Consider the following 20,388-nt stretch of genomic DNA (forward strand, 5'->3'; position numbering starts at 1 on the left):
GCCACCCTCGCTGGATTGGGCACGAATTGCCGGGGCCCTCACCGCGCCACAGCAGGCCAGCAGTCTGTGCTTCAGCAGATTGCTCCGCATGCTGCAGTGCTGCCCCGTGGGAGTGCCAGTGTGTCGTCCGACCAGGGAGTGGCTGTCCTCTGTCAGGATGGCAGCATTCCTGCTGCCAACACTGTCACTTCTCCACTGCAGCTGCCACCACCTGTAGGACAGACTGCTGCCACCCATGCAGAGTTGGAGCAGTCAGCAGCCGGGCCCTCCAGGCCCAGAGCTGGTCCAGGCCGTACCTCAAGGGCATCTGCCGACTCAGTTTCTGACACTCAGCAGCCTTCCCCCAGCCTTGCTGCAGCCACTGGGGTCCCATTGCAGAGGAGCTGCAGGGTGGGAAGGGGCCAATCTCGCAAGCGAAGCAGATCACCCTCGAAGGGCAAAAAGTAGGAGGTGTGGCAAAATGCTGTTAAATTTTTTATTGAAGGCCAAGGATCGTGGTCATTTTTTGGTTACTCTTTTGTTCATTGTCTCCAGGTTGTGAGAGCTAGTTATGTGTCTGACTGCTTTTTTGGGGGTTTCTCTCTATTACTTTGTCATGCGGGAAGGGCAGACAGTTTGTTAAATAAAGAAGTGTCTTTATTCAGATTGTGCATGTTTGCTCTTTGAACTATTTGTTGCCTTGACTGGCTCAGGGGTTGTGGAACGGTTCCATTCATGTTCTTTCAATGGAACAAGCCATTCCCTCAGAGGGGGCCTAGAACCGACTTGCAATAAGCCGCTGACGGATGGCCCTTGCACTTTGTGCCTCCCTCCCATCTTGGTGCTCCTCCTCCTCCTCTGCTGGTGCTCCAATATCTGGTGGCAGTGGCTGAGTCCTGAGGATTGCCAGGTTGTGCAGCATGCAGCACACTACAACGAAATGGGAGACTCGCTTAGGCGAATACTGAAGGGCTCCCCCGGAATGGTCCAGACAGTGGAACCATTGCTTGAGCACGCTGATTGTGTGCTCAATGATGTTCCTGGTCACTTGATGGCTCTCATTGTATCATTCTTCAGCAGGGGTGCTGAGCGCACGGAGCGGGGTCAGCAGCCAGGTGCACAGAGGATAGCCCTTGTCCCCAAGAAGCCAGCCTCCTGGGTGAGCCGGGGCTTCAAAAAGGTCTGCCACAGAAGTCTGGCGCAGGATGAAGGCGTCGTGGCTGCTGCCTGTAAAGCGGGCATTGACAGCGAGTATCAGCTGTCTGTGGTCACACACCAACTGACATTCAACGAATGGAACCCCTTCCGGTTGCGGTAATCCTCGGCATTCTCTTGCGGTGCCTGCAAAGCCAAATGCATGCTGTCAATGGCGCCCTGGACCATGGGGAAGCCCGGTATTCTTGCAAAGCCCATTGCACGCTCTTGCTGCTTGTCCAGGGTCATGGGGAAGGAAATGTACTGACGTCTCCATTTAAAGAGGGCATTTGTGACTTGACGGATGCAGCAATGCACTGTGAACTGGGAGATATTGGCAATGTCCCCAGTAGCGGATTGGAAGGAGCCGCTGGCATAGAAGTTGAGAGCCACTGTGACCTTCACTGCCACCGACAGAGACGTCCTGCTCCTCATCTGAGGCTGCAGATCTGGCTGAAGCAGGTGGCAGAGCTCAGTGACCACCTCCCTGCTGAATCGCAGCCTCTGAAAACACTGCTCCTCAGACATGTTGAGGTATGAGAACTGTTGGCGAAAAACCCTGGGACGGTAAGGTCTCGTGTGCCGCCGCCTGTTGGCCCTCCTCCATCTGGCCATGATTGGCACTCTCTCTCGGCGTCTCTGTACCCTCTCAATGTAATGGAGAAGCCCTACGTTTCCACCCATTGCAGCCCCCATAGTATGTGGCCACTCAAGGTTATGCCAGTGAAAAAGCAAACCAACTACAAAGTTCTGGTCAGAAGCCAGAAGTACCTCTGCGAGCGCTGACTCAAGGCAGAAAGCTCTCTCCCTTTGTCTCTCTGCAAATCTCTCTCTCTCTCACAGAAGGAGTGGTCCAAAAATGGCTACCACAAAGAAGCCAGGAAGAGCCCCCTTTAAATAGCACCCCCCCAGCCCCACAGCGACTGGGAACCATTCCAGTCAACCAGTCGCTGGGAGCGCCAGGCGGAAAGGAGGGGGGCGCCACTGAATTTCCGGTTCGGGGTGCCCCAAGAGCGTTGCACCATGAAATGACATCAGGAGCTGCATGCGCAGCTGAGCGGGCATTGCGGTTTTGCGCCGCCACTAAATGTCCACTCAATTTCGCGAGAGGCGCAGCTCTCACCGCGCCTGGGCACTAGCCGCCTCATGTCCCACTTATCGCCCTCTTAAGGCACTAACGGGTGGCGCAAACAACTGAATTTCTCCCCATTTTGAGTCTCGGGGGATCAAAGGTATTTGATTTTGGTGGATATTCTGGAATAAGATTAAGAAATGTAAAAATGTAATGAAGTTAACATAGAAACATAGAAACATAGACGATAGGAGCAGGAGTAGGCCATTCGTCCCTCGAGCCTGCTCCGCCATTCAATGCGATCATGGTTGATCATCCAAATTCAGTACCCTGTCCCTGCTTTCTCCCCATATCCCTTGATCCCTTTAGCCTTAAGAAATATATCCAACTCCTTCTTGAACATATTTAATGAATTGGCCTCTACTGCCTTCTGTGGTAGATAATTCCACAGGTTCACCACTCTCTGGGTGAAGAAATTCCTCCTCATCTCTGTCCTAAATGGCTTACCCCTTATCCTTAGACTGTGACCCCTGGTTCTGGACTCCCCGACCATCGGGAACATCCTTCCTGCATCTAGTCTGTCTAGTCCTGTTAGAATTTTATAAGTTTCAATGAGATCCCCTCTCATTCTTCTAAACTCCAGTGAGTACAAGCCCAATCGTCCCAATCTCTCCTCATACGTCATTCCTGCCATCCCAGGTATCAGCCTGGTGAATCTTCGCTGCACTCCTTCCATGGCAAGAACATCCTTCCTCAGATAAGGCGACCAAAACTGCACACAATACTCAAGATGTGGTCTCACCACGGCCCTGTACAACTGCAGCAAGACATCCTTGTTCCTGTACTCAAACCCTCTCGCTACGAAGGCCAACATACCAATTGCCTTCTTAACCGCCTACTGCACCTGCATGCTTACCTTCGGCGACTGGTGCACAAGGACACCCAGGTCTCGTTGCACTTCCCCTTCTCCCAATCTATTGCCATTCAGATAATAATCTGCCTTCTTGTTTTTGACACCAAAGTGGATAACCTCACATTTATCCATGTTATATTGCATCTGCCATGCTTCTGCCCAATCACCCAAGCTGCCCAAATCATACTGGAGTTTCTCAGCATCCTCCTCACAGCACAGATTTGAGAATAAGGATCTCTAATAATAAGAATTGTAAGTTTTCTGTATTTTGAACTGTTAATGTTGCGATTGAATCACCAGCTGTAAGTTACATGTTGGTTCTTAATAAATCTATATTTTTTTAGAAATGTCTCACATAATACTTCTGTATCAAACTTGCGAACTCAATCTCTGTACACTCTTTGGTGAGGAGTTGCAGAATTCTGGAGGAGTTTTCCGGACCCTCATAATATCCGGAAGGTTACAGTGTAGTTAAACTTATTAAAAGTGCTATCTGGAGGACGGTAACATCTTCAGGTCGTTCCTTTCCTTTAGGGAGAGATAGTCTGGACCTTTAGACCCAATTAAGTGTTGCTAGGATTCGGCTACCTCTAACTTTAGTTGATGGTGAACGTCTGGGGAATACACCTGATCCGGGGTAGCCCGAAAAGGGCTAGGACTAGTAACAATCCTTTCAGGCTTTCGGGTTTCCCGAACATATCTTCCCCACACCCCCACCCCCACACCGAACTCGTGCTAGATAAATAGTGGGGTCTTTGTCTCTAGTAAGCACACAATGAAGTATTAATTTCATCCAGTGCTGAGACAAATGGAATTTCTCTCGGGTTACTCCAGTCACACATCATTTAGTTTTTATTTAGAACTACTACAGAATTGGCTACATCATTGACCACAGTCTTTTATGGGTAAATATTTCCTTTAAGCAAAAAAACAAAAGATAGCTTTTTGATGTGGTTAGAAGCTCAAACCAACTTAAATGAAAGTGAATTCTGTACTCTATAAGGCATCATCAAGACACTGCTAACTTTTTTGTGGAAACGGCAGTTTTCTGCAAATGGTACCTGCTTCATGATGAATATTAGTAAAAACTTCTGTAGAATGCATCGCTGTCTTAAGCATTCATAGTGAAGGCTCTTTTAGATATGTAATATTACAATAATTACTAAGATTGATATTGAAACAAAAGCAAAATACTGCGGATGCTGGAAATCTAAAATAGAAACAGAAAATGCTGGAAATACTCAGCAAGTTAGGCAGCATCTGTGGAGAGAGAAATGGAGTTAATGGGGGTGAACTTCGATTAAGCTGAAAAACATGCGCGGGGATTACTATGCACGATCTGTCTGCGCCAGGTGAAAGGAGTTCTACTTTACGTGATTGTAGCGCACAGCCCAGCGCGGAACACGCTGCTGACAGGCTGTGCACTCAGCAGGGGTCTGATACTCACGATGTTCGCATGAGGTTAGCTTTACTTAAAGCTAGTCTGCACCTCTTAAAGGTGAAATTAAAACAGAAAATGTTGCAAATACTCAGCAGGTCAGGCAGCATCTGCGGAGAGAAAAACAAGTTAATGTTTCAGGCGACCTGAAATGTTAACTCTGTTTCTCTCTCTACAGATGCTGCCTGACATACGAACATACGAATTAGGAGCAGGAGTAGGCCACTCGGCCCCTCGGCCCCTCGAGCCTGCTCCATCAATCAATTAGATCATGGCTGATCTGATTACTCCACTTTCCCGCCTACCCCCGATAATCTTTCACCCCCTTGCTTATCAAGAATCTATCTATCTGACCTGCTGAGTATTTCCAGCATTTTCTGGTTTTATTTCAGATTTCCAGCATCCGTAGTATTTTGCTATCCTCTTAAAGGTGAGCTGCCTTCTGGTGATGAAAAATGTTAAAACTGCTTCAGCACAAACCCAAATGGCTCAACTGGCCAGGGAAAGGGCACCCAGTGTCTCGGAGGCAGCACTTGAGCCCTTTGTGCAGGGGGTTAACACTCGAAGGGAGGTCCTCTACCTAGAGGGGGTCAGGAGCCCCTCCAGAAAGAAGGATGTGGGACCAGATCACCGAGTCACAGTGTCACTCCCAGGATGTGGCTCCCATGCTGAAAGAAGTTTAATGACCCCAGATGAGTGGTCAAGGTCAGTGAATACATCTTCAAAAGCCATCTCCTACCAACTGCACCACTAGCCTCACACACTGCTCAATGCACGAACACCCTCATCACTCACATACCAACAATTTCTACCAACCAGTAGGCACACCTCACATTCCTAGCTTTACCTCACCCTTACACACTTACCACTGCTGCAAGCCTCATACCCACATCTCACAACCTGAACACACTGTCAAATCTGTAAGACTTCACTTTTGTGTTCAGACCCCGAGACTTATTGAAATACTACAAGGTCAAACAAGATCCGATCAAATGGTACTTTATTGAATTCAATCAATAATATTTGCAATAACTATGCACTTAACTGTGGATTATTTTGCAATATCTATGTATTTACATGCAATATCTATGCGCTCACATGCAATATCTGTTATATTTGGCCAATACATACAATCACCCTCAGTTGATCAATCCGAGTTGGTTGTAGGTCAATGGGTCTGATTCACCCGGCAGGATCCTGTCTTCCTATTGGCTGCCGATCCCGTCTTCCTGTTGGCTGTGTTTCCCATCTCTGTCCAGAGTTCAGAATTCATTACTTTTTATAGGGTCTCTGTGTGCATGATCACTCACTGATCTGCTCAGAGATGATTTGGTTAGCAAACCCTTAGGTCACCTCCCATTGTGTTCTGGTTCCTTGATTAACTGCCTTGCTTGCTGTGTCCACAAAGTTCAATTAGGCCAGACTGTTTGCATAGCTTCAGCATTTTCGCCAGCCTCGTAGGCTTATGATTTAAAAAAATATATATTATTTCATACAATCCTGCCATGTCTCCTTACAATTATTCAACCATGACAGGCTCATCACCCAAACACATTACACTGGCACACTTCCCTTTCTCTTGCAGAAGAAGGTGGCGCATAACCGGCGCCAGCAGATCATAAGCGGCAGGGGTTAGGATCACCTGCATCACCTCACCCCCTTGGAGGAGACAGTGCTTGGCAGGGGCATGGCTGAGCCCGTAGCCAGCGGCAGGACTGAAAGAATAAAAAATGGCAGTATCCTCATACGTTATCTTCCTTCTCACATTCCATTTCCCCCTCATTCCACAATCTCTTCTGATTTACTAACTACACATGGTATACGTATGCACCTCTTGCTTTACCCCCCTCCCCTCACCACAACCCTACCCTTGTACCTTCCTCATTCCAGACACCCAAGAAATCCAGCCTGCCCAGCCAGTGGTTGAACAAGAAGAGGGAGAGGAGATTGCATGCAGCAAGACCTGGATGACATTCAGGCTTGGGCTGATAAGTAGCAAGTAACATTCACACCATACAAGTGCCAGTCAATGACTATCTCCAACAAGAGACAGTCTAACGACCGTCCCTTGCCATTCAATGGCATTACCATCGCTGAATCCCCCACCATCAACATCCTGGGGGGTCACCATTGACCAGAAACTTAACTGAACCAGCCACATAAATACTGCAGCTACAAGAGCAGGTCAGAGACTGGATATTCTGCAGCAAATGTCTCATCTCCTGACTCCCCAAAGCCTTTCCACCATCTACAAGGCAAAAGTCAGATGTGTGATGGAATGCTCTCCACTTGCCTGGATGAATGCAGCTCCAACCACACTCAAGAAGCTCGATACCATCCAGGACAAAGCAGCCTGCTTGATTGGTACCCCATCCACCATTTAAACATTCACTCCCTCCACCAGCGGTGTACCGTGGCTGCAGTGTGTACCATCTACAAGATGCATTGCACCTCAAAGCTGCATATGTCCCTTTAAGTAGCGCTGGTGGAGAGTCCATTGTGCAGCTGAACACACATTCAGCTGTGCGTGCTTTGGAGAGGGCGTTGATTGGGGTGGTGACATCCAAAATAGCAGGTCGTGCGTCAATTCAGTGTTGCACGCTGATTAACGTCACAATCTGCCTCCTTACCATTTTTGTAGCAAACACAGGCAACAGCCACGTTGTCGACCTGCCCAAAATGGCAGCCGCCATTTTTTAAATGTAACCAACCTTAACAGGCGGCGGTATGAGGTGCAATTTTGCGGCCAACGTGTCAGGTCAATGAGCTTTCATCAGAACTCCATCAGAAGATTTACACTAAACTAGGTGAAATTCTTTTTGGAATGTACGTATAAACTAAATTGAATAAGAATTACATTTATTATCTCTCAACCTTTGGTGGTCGTGCCCTCAGCTGCTTAGGTCCTAAGCTCTGGAATTCCCTGCCTAAACCTCTCCGCCTCACTGCCTCTCTTTCCTCCTTTAAGACATTCCTTAAAACCTACCTCTTTGACCAAGTTTTGGTCATCTGCCCAAATTTCTCCTTATGTGTCTTGGTGTCAAATTTTGTTTTATAATAACACTCCTGTGAAGTGACTTGGGATGTTTTACTACGTTAAAGGCGTCATATAACTACAAGTTGTTGTTGTTGTTATTATTTAAGAAACGAAGGTTTGATGATGGAAGATATAAGTGGGTTAATAATTATAATATGAGTCATGAGCATCAGCCCCACACATACTTAAGATCTTATTTTGAAGTTCAAATGAACACAGGCACATGCTTACATCGGAAAATCCTCCTTCTTATGGTGTCAGCGTGGCTCAGCTCGTAACACTCTTATCTCTGAGTCAGTAAGCTGTGGGTTGCATAATCTAAGCTGACTCTTCAGTGCAGTACAGTGCATTGCAGGAGGTGCATTCCTTCAGGTGAGATGTTAACGCTCACATGGAACTATTCAAAGAGCAGAGAAATCTCCTGGTATGATGAACTGTATTCTTACTCCAACCAGCACCATCAAAAGTAACTAACTGGTTATCTGCCGCATTGCTGTTAGTGAGATCTCGTGTGCAAAATGGCTGTCACATTTGCCTTCATAACAATAATCACTACATTTCTAACTAATTTATCATATGTAAAGCACTTTGGGACATTTCCGAGAGATGCAATTAGGTGATATATAAATACAAGTCTTTCTTTTTTCTTACTCCTTCTCTCACAAGCCTGGGTATTGTTGACAGAGTAAAGCATTATGCCAACAATAACTTAAGAGACAATGGACAACAATTTTAAGAGTTTGAAGTTTCACAAAAGCACTTACTGAGCACTGGTCATAAAATTTCTGCAGGGAATATTATGAATTCTGGATATTATCCATACATAAAGTGTTATGTCAGGCTAGCTGTACTCTTTAATTACTGGCATTCAATCAAACATCCTGGTCACCAAAGCGTAGAAATTGCTATAGGTATACAGCGTCACAAGAGTGGCGATTGAGACAAGAATGAGGAGGAGCAGAAAAGCTGAGATATTAGATGTCACCAGAGGCGTTACTTTCTGCACCTGCCACTATGCTACTCATTGTACTTACAGACCTAGCTCAGCTACCTGCCAATGACTGAGGAGCTTTATTTCTGGAGGCTCAGGTTTAGCAGGGAGGCATTACACAACTATGCTATCTGGTTCAAGAAGACTTGTAGATAACTTTGCATATAAGCTGGCACTGATATACAGTATAAGGCTTTTCCAGAGTTCAGGGAGTCAGTATTTGCACCCATGTTGCCTTTTGGCCCACATACATTTTGCTTTGCCAATCATAACTTGGAATGGCTTTTATTTAAATCTCAGTGCGCACTTGGTATGCAGCCATCATTACAGAATCATGAGGGCTATTGGCCTAGAAATTCAGTTGGGCGCGCCAGCCATTAGCGCCTTAGGAGGAGTAGATCTCGAGCGCTAGGCGCTTAGCGCCCGGGCGCAGCGCGATCTGCGCCTCGCCCCAACTTCAGTACACATTTAGCGCTGGCGCAAGGTCTTAGCGCGCGCCCTGCTGCGCGCGCAGATCATGACGTCATTTACTAGTGCAACGCCCTTTGTGCCCCCCGAACCGGAACTTCACTCGCGCCGGGCCATTGTGCGCCGGGCGGCCCTAACGACTGTGAAGTGGAACGGTACACAGCCGAGGTGGGCCGCGGGGAGCGCTAATTAAAGGGCACTTACCCTGCACTATAAAGGGCAGCCATTTTGCAGCATTCACTCTTGTGCAACGGTTTTTTGGAGAGAGACCAAGGAGGAGAGCTTACTGGTTTGGACCAACACTAGGACAGGTATTTTTGGCTCAGGCCAGAGCTTATCAATTATCTTTGCCTTCATTGAGAGCTCATTGTTTGGCAGCATATAATGGGGGCTGCATTGGGTGCCAACGCTGACTTTCAGCCTTATGCCAGAAGGGCTTACAGACGCCGTGAGAGAGTGGCAGCCCTGGCTAGACGCAGAGGGGGCAACAAGCGTCGCCAACTGAGGCCTTACCCACCCAGGGTATACCGCCAGCAGTCCTCCTATCTGACCATGTCTGCCGCGATGTGTGTAAGGAGGCTGCGATTCAGAAGGGAGGTGGTTGCAGACATCTGCCAGCTGCTTCAGAGAGATCTGCAGCCACAGCTGATGCGCAGGACGTCTCTGTCGGTGGCAGTGAAGGTGACGGTGGCTCTCAACTTCTATGCCACCGGCTCCTTCCAATCCGCTGCTGGGGACATCGCTAACATCTCCCAGTTCGCCGTGCATTGCTGCATCCGCCAGGTGACCGAAGCCCTTTTCAGAAGGAGACATCAATTCATCTCCTTCCCCATGACCCTGGACAAGCAGCAGCAGCGTGCAGTGGGATTTGCAAGAATAGCGGGCTTCCCCATGGTGCAGGGCGCCATTGACTGCACGCATGTGGCTTTGCGGGCACCTCTGGAGCATGCCAAGGATTACCGCAACCGGAAGGGCTACCATTCCCTCAACGTACAGCTGGTGTGTGACCACAGGCAGCGCATCCTAGCTGTCAATGCCCGCTTTCCAGGCAGCAGCCACGATGCCTTTATCCTGCGACAGACAACTGTGGCTGACATGTTCCAGGCACAGCCTCCCCCAAGAGGATGGCTTATCGGGGACAAAGGCTATCCTTTGTGTACCTGGCTCATGACCCCGCTCCGCGCGCCCACGACCCCTGCTGAAGAGGCATACAACGAGAGCCATTAAGCGACTAGGAACATCATAGAACAAACAATCGGCATCCTCAAGCAACGGTTCCGCTGTCTCGATCGCTCCGGGGGAGCCCTCCAGTATTCGCAGGACCGAGTCTCCCAATTCGTCGTCGTTTGCTGCATGCTGCACAACCTGGCTATCCGCAGGACTCAGGCACTGCCACCTCACGTTGGACCCCCACCTCAGGAGGAGGAGCAGGAGGAGCATGAGGAGGAGGAGGACGAGGAGTACCAGCCCAGGAGGGAGGCACAAGGTCCAAGGGCCGCCCGTCGGCGGCTTATTGAACGTCACTTCTAGGCCCCCTGTCAGGGAATGGCTTGTGCCAATGAAAGAACATGATTGCAGCCGCTCCGCAAGCCCTCAGCCGGTTAAGGCAACAAACACTTCAAAGATCAAGCATGGACAATGTTAATAAATAAAATGCTTTATTGTACAAACTCAGGGCCCTTCCCACATGAAAACCAAAAACAGACGAAACCCCCAAAAAACACTCAAACACATTACTCGCTCCCACAACCTGGAGAGGATTAACAAAACAGTGCAACTAAAATGGCCGTCATCCTCGGACTTTGTAAAATACAAACATCACATCCTCGGCCTTCAAAAAACAAACATCACATCCTCGGCCTTCAAAAAACAAACATCCAATTCTCGGCCTCAAAAAACAAACATCCAATTCTCGGCCTCAAAAAACAAACATCCAATTCTCGGCCTCAAAAAACAAACACAACTGGCCACACATTCGACTTTTTGGCCCGCTAGGGCGATGCCTTGGCCATCTTTGTGTGGCCCCTGCCCGCCCTGCTGCTCCTTCTCAAAGTAAGGCCATTGGCTGCTGCAAGGCTGGGGGCAGGCTCCAGAGGGGCACATGTCGTGACGGCAGATGCCCTTGGGGGTCGGCCTAGTCGAGGTCTGGCCGTCGAGCGGGCGGCTGTTGAATGCTGCAGCTGTGGCTGGCCAGCATCAGTCGCTGCAGCAGCTCCTGGCAGCTCCACTGGGGGAGTGGCAGTGGTGGCTGGAGGAATGGGGGCAAGCTGGCGGATGGCAGGCGCTCGCTGGTCGCCTGAGACACTGGCACTCGCCTGGGCCAGCACTGCAGCATGCGCACCAATCTGCCGAGGGACAGACCGCTGTGCTGCTGCAGCGCGCCGGGTGCCCTGGCGATGCCTGGCTGACACAGCGAGTGTGGCAGCAGTGAGTGCCCGTGTTGACCTGTTCAGTGACCTCATCAGAGCACCCAGTGACTGCATGGCACCACTGATCAGCTGCCCACTCACTGCCTGAGCTGCCCCGAATGCCGCCCGACTTGCTGCCTGATCTGCCCCGAATGCCGCCCGACTCGCTGCCTGCTCTGCCCCGAATTCCGCCAAACTGATGGCCTGTGAGGCCCCGACGTCGGTGACAGTCCGAGAGAGGGACTCGATGGCCTCAGGCAACCGTGCCACTACCCCCATGAGCTCCGTGTGCCGGTGCTCCGAGTCCGCGGACAAGTCCTCGAGGCGTTCCATCTCCTCGGCGAAGACCATCTCCGGACTGGAAGCCAGACTCTCCCTCTGGGGAGAAGGCCGCCGAGCTGGCCGACCCTTCCTGCGTTGCTGGACGCCGCTGGGCCCAGCAATTGGACTCCCCTCCGACCCTTCCCCCCTCTGGGGAGAAGGCCGCCGAGCTGGCACCCCCCTCCCGCATTTCTGCAGTCCGCAGGTCCCATGAGCTCCCCTCCCCTCCGACACTTCCGCGACGCTCCCCTCCAGGGAAGACGTGTCCCCTACATTGGCATGGGTTGCCACGGCTGAGGATTCCCCTGATGGGCCGCCTTCCTCTTGCTCCTCCTCCTCTGAGGGGCTGTCACTGGCAAGTTCAGGGACCTCCTCCTCACCATCTGAAAGCAGGAAGGCACAAGAGTAGCTTTAGAGTGAGGAGAGGGCGTCAGCGAGGGATGCATGAGTGGTGGCATTCAGCGCATTGGTCGGACAGTGGCAAAGGATGTAGATCTGATGCGCAAGTGGGATGAGAGAGGTCCAAACGTTGATGTCCTTACCATTGGTGCCCAGAACAGGGTCAGCATCTCCACATGCAACGGGGCCAATCACCCGGCCACCCATGATGCGCTCCACGCGATGTTGCAGCTCGGTGAGCAGCTGGATCTGGGGTCGGCCTCCCCCGGTCGCAGTCCGGCTCTTCATGTTATTGGCCAGCTTGGCCTGCAAGAGAAAGGACGGCCTCTAAGTATAGTGTGTTGCCCTGATCTTGTGTGCACTGCCTCCCATGGTGGAATAGCCTGGCCAGTGTGTCGCCCTGATCTTGTGTGCACTGCCTCCCATGGTGGAATAGCCTGGCCAGTGTGTCGCCCTGATCTTGTGTGCACTGCCTCCCATGGTGGAATAGCCTGGCCAGTGTGTCGCCCTGATCTTGTGTGCACTGCCTCCCATGGTGGAATAGCTTGGCCAGTGTGTTAAGTGCAGAATGTGCAATTGATGTTCATGCCTGTTCCATAGCTGCTGGATGAGGGCTGGCCATTAGGGCTTTCAGGTCCCTTTGCCCATAATGTGAGGTGCACATGCAAGGATGAGGAGGTCACGGGAAAGGGTACTCACCCTGACAATCCGCGTGAGGTCATTAAACTTTTTGCAGCATTGGACACCGGTCCTGGGGACCTCGCTGTTGGCTGACACCTTGCTGGCGACATGCCTCCAGGCTCTTCGGTAGGCGCGGACCGGCGCCTTCCTGCCATTGTCCGGGTACAAAATATGGCGCCTCTTCTCCACACCACCAACCAGCACACTCAGATCACGCTCTGAGAAGCGCTGCGCTCGTTCACGGGCCCTCTGCATGGCTTCAGGCGCTATTTGGGTCCAGCAGCAGTGTTCAGGCCTAGCTGGAGGGCTCCACTATCCAGGGCGTGGCAGCAGACAAAGTCGACCCTTCCCCCTTAAGAGCTGGCCGGCGCCAGGGTGTCTGCTGTCAATCACGAGATGGCCGCACCCGCGCTGCGCCCGGCCTGGGCGCTCTCGCTCAGCACCTCCGGCTTAGCGCCTAAAGAGAGGCATCCAGCACCAGTTTTAGCGCTCAAGCAAACTCTTAGGGCGAAGCTAATGAATATCGGAGAAGTGGCCTCGATTTGGCGGCGGGCGCAAACTTTAGCGGCCGCCCGACTTTAACGCCCCAAAAGTGGCTACAATGAATTTCTAGGCCATTATGTGATACCTTTATTTGAAGGGAAATAAAAAATAAAAGGATAAACATCAGGGAGGCCAATGTTACTCTGTGCAGCCATGGCTGATGGCACCCATGTGGCAAGCATGGACAATTAGGACTTGGTTATGTGCCTGAAATAGAAATGGGGAAGCAAAGCAAATGGATTACTTGTAAAATGAGTGAGAAAAGCTAGTTGGAGCCACAAGGCATTCTGCAAGGATGCAGGGAGAGAAAGCACATACAGGAAACTTTTTTTTATCCGGCACCGACGGGACCGACGTGGTGTCGGTTCATCAAAAATAACCGAGAGCTATAGTAAAAGATACGGAGAGCTGAGAGCTCCGTATAAAGCAACAAACCCTGTTGCTTAGCAACAAGTGCAGAACAATGGCCACAAGTTCCAAGCGTCTCTGTAGCTTAGCAACAACTGCAGCCACACCCAATTGCACAGCAACAGATCGAGGAAGGCAAGTAATATGAAGTAAAACTTACCTGAACCTACTCCTGAATTTTGCCGGTTAATTGAGATTTCCGGTTATTTAGGTGCCGGTAAATTGAAAGTTTCCTGTACTTAGATGAGGTGTGGTAGGAAATAATTTAAAGCGATCAACATCAGTCAGCCATCACGGTCCTAGAGGTGGCTGAGGTTGAAGACCTCAAGCTTATCAAATCATTCCTCATAGCTCTTCCCTCTGACTCTGGAGATCAGCCTCTTTCCTCTCCTATTACCCCTGGAGCCACTTATATGGGGGCAACCAGAACAGTAGTCTAAGTGTAGCCTGCTTACAGTAGTTCAATATGCTAGTCATAGCATGAAGTAACATTACAAGAAGCAATTCCTGCACAGGTTGGTTTCTATTTTAAATTCCACTGACAAAACTATTGTTTCACAGGTTATGAAAAACTGTTGCATGTTGGATGCTATGCAATTATCCTGTAGAGATTGTAATATACTCCAAGCTGCATCATGTAACTGCTTTAGAATTTCCTTTTTGTTTTCTAGCAAGGAAAACAATGAGCCAGGTAAAGTTGTGGAGGTTGATGAAGGTATGAGTGAGTCTAATTCAATCTTTTTGTCTCAGTAGATGGTGACTTGACATCTGTGAAGAGACAATTGAGCCAGAAATTGTTTCTTCTCTGAAAGACTCGGAATCAGAGGCTGCAGAGGATGTAAATGAGGATTTGTTAGATCTGGAAATTTCCGAAGTTAGAGGGGTAGATTCTGCACTGTGCCTTCTGCATTGATTCATTGAATGAAAAGATAGTGAAATGTTTGATACATTTAATGCACTGGAAGGGAAAGTGTGGAGGTTGCTGACTTCTGATCTCCACCAAAAAGAAGTCACAGAATTCTTCGCAGCATAAAAATACTCATGAGATGTGATCATTTATTTTTCAGTTTTAAGATGCTATACAATATTCAACTTTTTAAAGATGTCATAAGAAATTTAGACAAGTCATACATTTTGGTAGGAAGAATGAGGCGAGGCAATATAAATGAAATGGTACAATTTTATAGGGGGTGCAGGAACAGAGAGACCTTGGGGTGTATGTACACAAATCTTTGAAGATGGCAGGAGAAATTGGGGTGGTTGTTTAAAAAAAGCATACGGGACCCTTGGCTTTATTAATAGAGGAATAGAGTACAAAAGCAAGCAAGTTATGCTAAACCTTTACAAAACATTGGTTAGGCCTCAGATGGAGAACTGTGTTCATTTCTGGGCACCATTTCTGGGCAGGATGTCAAGGCCTTAGAGCGGATGCAAAAGAGATTTACAAGAATGGTACCAGGGAAGAGGGACTTCAGTTATGTGGAGCGACTGGAGAAGCTGGGGTTGTTCTCCTTAGAGCAGAGAAGGTTAAGAGGAGATTTGATAGAGGTGTTCAAAATCATGAGGGATTTTGATGGAGTAAATAAGGATAAACTGTTTCCTGTGGCAGAAGGGTCAGTAACTAGAGGACATGGATTTAAGGTGATTGGCAGAAGAACCAGAGGAAACATATGGAAACATTTTTTTAAACAGCAAGTTGTTGTGATCTGGAATGCACTGGCTGAAAGGGTGGTGGAAGCAGATTCAATAGTAACATTCAAAAGAGAATTGGATAAATACTTGAAAGGAAAAAATTTACAGGGCAATGGGGAAAGAGCAGGGGAGTGGGATTAATTGGATAGCTGTATCAAAGAGCCGGCACAGGCACGATGGGCTGACTGGCCTCCTTTTGTGCTGCAGCATTCTATGATTGAGTGATTCTATAAAATAAAGATTATTATGCACCAAACCATGCTTGATTTTTGCTGCTTTCTACTTTATTGAAAATCCCAGTTTATGACCCAGTTCTGTGGAAAGTTGCCAGTTTTGCGATGAATATTGAACTCTTCTAGAGAAATCATGTTTAACAAATCTGTTAGAGTTTTTCGAGGTTGTAACTAGCAGAATAGATAAGGGGGAACCAGTGGATATGGTGTATTTGGATTTACAGAAGGCATTCGATAAGGTGCCACACAAGAGGTTATTAAACAAAATTAGGGTTCATGGGATTGGGGGTAATATACTAGTATGGATTGAGGATTGGTTAGCGGACAGAAAACAGTGAATAGGAAGAAACGGGTAATTTTCGGGTTGGCAGGCTGTAACTAGTGGGGTACTGCAAGGATCAGTGCTTGGGCCTCAGCTATTCACAATCTATATCAATGATTTGGATGAGGGGACCAAATGTAATATATCCAAGTTTGCTGATGATACAAAGCTGGGTGGGAATGTAAGTTGTGAGGAGGATGCATGGAGGCTTCAAGGGGATACAGACAGGCTAAGTGAGTGGGCAAGAACATGGCAAATGGAATATAATGTGGAGAAATTGTAGGGGGTGGCGTGTGCCCAGTCAGTTATGCCCCTGACTGCCTGTGAGCGGTTCGAATCGCTCCCACACCCCTGGGTTCTCGACACCGGACTTAGGTACAGGCGGCGATACAGAAAATGAGTAGACAATTGGTTTGGTGCAAGAAACCGTAAACTTTATTAAAACAGGAATAAAAATTACAAATACTGAAAAATCACTATGTAGTTACAGGCTTATCAAAAGAATACACTTAAATGGAAATGGGGAACACATGGCACATCGAGGGAACAACACACATTAATAAAATCCCTTAACCCTTATCCCACCTATAATACCTAACTAGATTAAGCTAAGAGGGGCCAGGAATTCATGCTCACCAATGGGGTTCCTTTGACAGTTCGAAAACCTGTCGATTAAGCCGGTTGCGTTTTTTTTGGGGTTCGCTCTTTGTGCTCTCTGGGGCCTGCCATCGTCACATGGTCTCAGGGCGCTGCAATGGCGTCATCCCGGTAAAGTACCCCGAGATTAAAGTCTTTGCTTGGGTACTTTACCTCACAGGGATGATGGTTCTTCTTCTTCAGGTGGCAGTTGAATTTTGCATGAAGATATTCGCAAGTACGCTGGATTGAAGGCCCGATTATTCGAAGCATCTTCAATCTTCTTCCAATTCGCCTCGTCTCATCTCATCTCATCTCGTCTCGTCTCGTCTGGCCTGGTCTGCCCGTGTTCGCCTGGTGCTGTACAGGGTGTCCCTGATGGATTTGGGGAAGACACGGGCAGTGGCCAGGTAGCAAGCGCAGGAGGAAGAGAGCGTGGCTACCACTGGGCCTACAATTATACTCCCGTTGAAGGCCCTTATCTGCGTGCCAAATCAGGTCAGTCCATTGTTTCACTTTTGGCGAGCTGTTTTAAATGATTACAACCATTTACTTTAACTACCTTAGGAGTGGGTATCTCGGGGTCTAATGGCCCCGATGTCCTGGTTGCTTTGTCATGGATGAGACTTGATTGTCCTCATCCTACCTTGATGGCTACTGTGAGCTGTTATCGATTAAACATGCAGGAAGCTAATGGCCACCATTATAGGCCCATCTAGCTTGATTCAATTTGATTCAAACAAATGCGTATTCTGTGTTTACTTTATCTGGCTGGGCTCCACAGAGTCTCTGTTCACCCAGATCCCTGCATTTTAATGTTTCATCTCCAGGCCTGCTTGCTGGCAGAGCCTTGCTTTTAAAAATCCTGTCAATATCGGTCACGAGGTTTACAGAAGCCATTTTGGGTACCCTGCTTTTAATAACTTGTCCAAAAACAGGGTCCCTTGACCCATAACTTGGGGAGTGCAGGAATTTTGAGAACCCTGCACTTACAAAATGTAAAGTTATCAACGTTGGCAGGAAAAATAGAAAAGCAGAGTATTTTCTAAATGGTGAGAGATTGGGAAATGTTGGTGTTCAGAGAGACCTGGGTGTTCTTGTACACGAATCACTGAATGTTACCATTTGCTTTCCTAATTGCTTGCTGTGCCTGCATGTTATGTTGGCCTTTATTACAAGAGGATTTGAGTATAAGAGTAAAGCCGTCTCACTGCAATTATTTCTTCTCTTCTCTTAGGCAGTCCCTCGGAACCGAGGATGACTTGCTTCCACAACTAAAAATGAGTTCTCAGGTGATTGATGAGTTAATGCAGGACCTACAGTCTCTGTCACAAGTGGGGCAGATGGTAGTTAATGGGGTGGGTTGGTGGGGTGCTTGGGTTGACGTGCGCTCCTTCCGCTGTTTGCGCTTGGCTTCTGCTTGCTTCCGGCGAAGAGACTCAAGGTGTTCGGCGCCTTCCCGGTAGCTTCTCCTCCACTTTGTGCAGTCTTGGGCCAGGGATTCCCAGGAATCAGTGGGGATGTTGCACTTTTTCAAGGAGGCTTTGAGGGTGTCCTTAAAATGTTTCCTCTGCCCACCTGGGGCTCTCTTGCCATGTCGAAGCTCCGAGTGGAGTGCTTGCTTTGGAAGTCTCATATCGGGCATGCAGACGATGTGGCCCATCCATCGGAGCTGATCGAGCGTAGTCAAAGCTTCGTGCTGGGGATGTTGGCCTGAGCAAGAACAATGGCGTTGGTGCGCCTTCCTGGCTGCAATGCTCCATCTCACCCTCAGTAAGCTCCCCACTGGAGTGGTGCTAATCTACAGAACAAATGGGAAACTGTTCAACCTCTGTCGCCTCCAGTCCCGCTCCAAGGTCGTCCCATCCTCTGTCATCGAATTACAGTATGCAGGCGATGCTTGTGTCTGCGCACACTCTGAGGTCGAATTCCAAACCATCGTCAACACCTTCACTGAAGCATACGAGAGCATGGGCCTTACACTAAACATCCGTAAGACAAAGGTCCTCTACCAACCTGCCCCCGCCACACAGTACTGCTCTCTGATTATCAAAATTCATGACGAGGCCTTGGACAACGTGGACCACTATCCATACCTCGGGAGCCTACTGTCAACAAGGGCAGACATTGATGACGAAGTCCAATACTGCCTTCAGTGTGCCAGTGCAGCCTTCGGTCGCCTGAGGGAGAGAGTGTTTGAAGATCAGGACCTCAAACCCAGCACCAAGCTCATGGTCTACAGAGCAGTAGTGATACCTGCCCTCCTGTAGGCTTCAGAGACATGGACCATATACAGCAGGCACCTCAAAGCACTGGAGAGATACCACCAATGCTGCAATTATATAAGGCCCTGGTGAGACCACACCTGGAGTATTGTGTACAGTTTTGGTCTCCTTACCTAAGGAAGGATATACTTGCCATAGAGGGTGTGCAACGAAGGTTCACCAGGCTGATTCCTGGGATAGGGGAATTGTCCTATGAGGAGAGATTGAGTAGACTAGGCCTATATTCTCTAGAGTTTAGAAAATGATAGGTGATCTCATTAAAACATACAAAATTCTTACAGGGTTTGACAGGGTAGATGCAGGGAGGATGTTTCACCTGGCTGGGGAGTCTAGAACCAGGGGTCACAGTCTCTGAATAAGGGGTCGGCCATTTAAGACTGAGATGAGGAGAAATTTCTTCACTCAGAGGGCGGTGAATCTTTGGAATTCTCTACCCCAGAGGGCTGTGGAGGCTCAGTCATTGAGTATATTCAAGACAGAGATTGATAGATCTTTGGATATTAGGGGAAGCAAGGGATATGGGGATAGTGCAGGAAAGTGGAGATGAGGTAGAAGATCAGCCATGATCTTATTGAATGGCAGAGCAGGCTCGAAGGGCCAAATGGCCTACTCCTGCTCCTATTTCTTATGTTCTTATCTTATTTTGCACTGCGGAGAGTTTTAGTAAAAACATTTTCACAAGGCATACCTATCCCAGCATTGGCAGAGCAAACAAAAACATTTTATTAAAATCAAATAATTTAATACGCCTATCGACCTTGTATTTTTTAAATTGTTGTGGAGACAACTGCCTCGGTCTTACATTTAAACTTAGAAACTAAGGGCTGGATTTTACCAATCTCGGCGGGTTCATGGCAGGTGACGTCGGTGATGGGTCACAGGTTTGCTGCTGGCTCCAGACCGCTGTCCAAAATGATTTTCACGATTGGGTTTGGTAATCCAACCCAGCGCGTTTGCCGGCCAATTAAAGGAAGCGGGTCTGATGATGACATTTGATGACACGTCATCAGCCGGTTTCCTTAAAGGGACCACAGCCACATTGATTTTGACAGTTGTGCTGTCAGTGTTCTGCAGCACTGCGGTGCTGTAAACACTGACAAGCACTGCACATGCTTATGGCTGGAGTCACAGCACGCAGGGCAGAAGAGACCTCCCCAGGAGATCAACACAGCCTGGTTGCACATTGCACAGGAAGGCACAAGCAGGGATGTCGTCAGGAGGACCAGGCTGCAGTGGCGCAAACCTTTCAATGATCTCAGTAGATCACAAAATGTTACTGTAAAGCCACACACAACCTCATCCTGCTGTGCAACTCATATCCCCATCACTCTGCCTTCCCTACCCTACACCTGCACATCCTTACTCACA

The sequence above is a fragment of the Somniosus microcephalus genome, chromosome 14 (genome assembly GCF_052327205.1).
Source record: "Somniosus microcephalus isolate GS21.2 chromosome 14, FLI_Smic_1.0, whole genome shotgun sequence".
Classification (NCBI taxonomy): Eukaryota; Metazoa; Chordata; class Chondrichthyes; order Squaliformes; family Somniosidae; genus Somniosus; species Somniosus microcephalus.